The sequence below is a fragment of the Sinocyclocheilus grahami genome, unplaced genomic scaffold (genome assembly GCF_001515645.1).
Source record: "Sinocyclocheilus grahami isolate Dianchi unplaced genomic scaffold, SAMN03320097.WGS_v1.1 scaffold282.1, whole genome shotgun sequence".
Classification (NCBI taxonomy): domain Eukaryota; kingdom Metazoa; phylum Chordata; class Actinopteri; order Cypriniformes; family Cyprinidae; genus Sinocyclocheilus; species Sinocyclocheilus grahami.
In genome coordinates, this window is record NW_015505461.1 from 1,086,587 (window position 1) to 1,090,305 (window position 3,719).

Here is a 3,719-nt window from a genome sequence, read left to right on the forward strand (position 1 = left end):
ATTATAAGCTGCATTAAAAAATTAACAATGTACATAATTACTTTTCTTTTATTTACAGATGTGAATATGCAAAACAAAAATACTAAATGTACAGAAAGTACTCAGGCTCATTTACAAATAAATTACACTACAAAAATGAATAATGTATACAACTTATTAAGTTCATTTTGAACTTACATCACAAAAATAAACTACTGAAATGAGGTTGTTTCATTGACAATGTGACATTTAAAAAAAGATACTGAAAAACTGTAATGTACCCATTTTTTACACTGCTTTCTCTTGCCTAATAGAGAATGGCTAATAAATAATGTATTTGTTAAGCATTCTCTCAAGAAGAGAAAACAGTCTCTCCATTCTCTCGCTGCTCTCTTGTGCTCTTCTCTCCTCTGTCTCTCTCTGGAGTTTGATGTCCTCCCTGAGTAGCTCCACCTGCTCACCACTCACTCCCTCACATGTCCCAGGACACTTGCAATCCTAAGGCAGAGCAAATAAACCATGCCTGTTAACAACAACAGCACAATGAATTTCAGCAAAAATGTGTGCATTAATTTGCTTACTTTGTATTTTTTAAGTCTTTTCCCAGCAGACTCATTTTCTCCAGAATAGTCCTAAAACAAGAGAAAATGGAAACACTTATGAAAAATATAAAGACAGGTTTGCAATCTTAACATTAGAAAATATGACACAGCAGGACATGCATACAAAATACTGAAGTGCTAAAGTTTGGTTAAAACATTTGTAGACATATCTTGAATGACAGCACTACAAAAACACAACAAAGGGAAAGACTATTGCCTTATATAGTGGTTGTCTTATTGTTTGTGGGCTTTGTGTTAAAAAACTCCCCCGTCTTTTAACACTTTCGCTAGGTATTTGAGTAAATGAAAACACAATACTTACATTTCAATGTGAATTTCTCCACAGAACTCTCACCCGCCCTGTTCTTCTTCTTTTTCTTTTGATGTTTTATAGCGGTTGGCAAACCCCGCCCTGTTCTTTGAATATAAACACCGTTGTCATCTGCGGGCAAGTGATTCTGGGATATGGTAGGGTGCGAAGTGTCCATCAGATGTACACTTCATTTTCCTGGGAAATGAAGGGTGCATTTGAAGTCGCTTTCGAAATACGTCAGCAACACTTATGAAAAATATAAAGACAGGTTTGCAATCTTAACATTAGAAAATATGACACAGCAGGACATGCATACAAAATACTGAAGTGCTAAAGTTTGGTTAAAACATTTGTAGACATATCTTGCATGACAGCACTACAAAAACACAACAAAGGGAAAGACTATTGCCTTATATAGTGGTTGTCTTATTGTTTGTGGGCTTTGTGTTAAAAAACTCCCCCGTCTTTTAACACTTTCGCTAGGTATTTGAGTAAATGAAAACACAATACTTACATTTCAATGTGAATTTCTCCACAGAACTCTCACCCGCCCTGTTCTTCTTCTTTTTCTTTTGATGTTTTATAGCGGTTGGCAAACCCCGCCCTGTTCTTTGAATATAAACACCGTTGTCATCTGCGGGCAAGTGATTCTGGGATATGGTAGGGTGCGAAGTGTCCATCAGATGTACACTTCATTTTCCTGGGAAATGAAGGGTGCATTTGTAGTCGCTTTCGAAATACGTCAGCCTTCATCGCGCCGTGGTGACGCAATCGGCCTTGGAATGCGGTCTTCGGAGGGTGCATTCAGAATTGGGACAGCTTACGTCGTGACTCTGTGATGCAATCGTACTTCAAATGCGCACTCCGGAGTCCACACACTTCAGTTTGGGACAGCCTTCGTCGCACCGCTGTGATGCAATCGCACTTCAAATGCACACTTCAGTTTGGGACACAGCTTACATGTGGAAGCATCTGTTGTTTCGGTTTCTTCTTCGCTTGTGTTTGGGAAATTCTGTACAGAGGGTGTATAATTGCACCCTCTACCGTATAACAATGAAAACATGGATTCCTGGAGCACAAGTGTAGCTCAAATATATTTAGAGTTTTTCTAAGTATAATACCGAGTTCACACTGCACGATTTTAGCCCAATTTTTCACTTGCCGACAGGTGTTGCCAAATTGCCGACAAATGCCCAACATCGGAGGCAAATCGGTGCTTGTTCACGCGAGTGACAATCACACTGTGTGAAATGAGTTCTGACTGAAAAACACATCGGCGATGACCTACAGCCAATGAGAGACCAAGATACAGGGCAGCGGGAAGTTCGGGGAGTTATAGACCAGAATATCAGTATTTTAATAGATATAGCCTATGAACAATTATATCATACAGACACAAGCACAAACATTTGCTTGACCAGCCACAAAATCAGCATAACAGTTACTGCAAAATTATTTACCTCCAACTCTCTTTGCAGAACACCCAATCCCTGTTCCCTGCATCTCCCTCCTGCATAATCTGTTTTTCTTTTTCTCCTTGTAGCTGGAAATCAGCTCACAGACAATTTGCGGGCTAAAATATATATACAGTATATATATATATTTTTTATAATTACAGTCTTGCTCGAGAACTCCGGTCTGACGCACGCGGGTTCTCGCGTTATTTCCTTATCATGTTTTGTTGTGAAATGTAGTTTGCGGACCAGACAGAGCTCTTCCTATTGTGAAGTTATGCAGTGTGAAACCCCCTGTCGCCGATCCATCGTGCAATGTGAACACAGCAGCAACTGAATGCTACCCCAGATAGTCACGCAGTGTGAAAACAACAGCGATCCGATGAGTTTGAAAATCATGCAGTGTGAACTCGGCATTAGTCAAGTATACTTAAATGTCTTTTTAAAGTGTAAAGTGCAAATCAGTGTACAGACAACTTGGATTACAAGCATTTTTCAGGCTACCGTTTTTTGACAGGAATAAATCCATTCTCACATGAGAATGCCTGTTTCTCACATGATCGTATGTTATTTCCCGTATCAATTCTCACGTGTGTTTGGTTGTGAAATGTAGTTTTTAGACCTACGATTCTTCCTTGTAAAAGTTGTGTAATGTGTGACCCTCTGTCGCCGATCCTTCCTGTAGTGTGCACACAACAGCAACTAGATAGTAATACCCCAGACAATTGTAGAGTGTGAGAAGAGCAGAAATCCAATGATTTAGAAAATCGTGCAGTGTGAACCCGCCATTATTCCGGGGCACACACTACATGATTTTATTCCCGATTTTCACTCACCGACAAGTTTGTGGAAATCACGGACAAATGCCCGAAATCAGAGGAGACTTGGTGCCCATTCACCTGAGTGACAATCACGTAGTGTGTTTTATCAAAGACGTGATCTGAGAGAAGCGCCGATGTGACGTAAACTGTAAGTTTAAAAACTCAAAACTTTCTCGCTAGTTAAAAAACTTCAGCTTTTACTGAAACCAAGCTCAGAAAACTAATTTTGGAATGTGCCACTTTATGACGTAATAGTGCCGCGAAAGCCTGCCTCTGCAGGTAAAGATCAACACTACATCACTGCCTCTTTAGCCCCGTCCACTGATATGCGCTTGTAGTAGTAGGAGAGGAAATACTAGAGAGATGCAAACACAGGATTACTCCATCAACAGAACCAAACAGGTGACATTACAAGGTCACAAGACACTGTGTAGTGTAAGTTGTGAAAAATAGTCTTTGATCCTAACACTGTATCACGGACACGAGTGCAGAAGCAGCACGAATGCTTAGAGTATGTCAGAAATAGAGTGGGACATCAGTTTACTGTCAG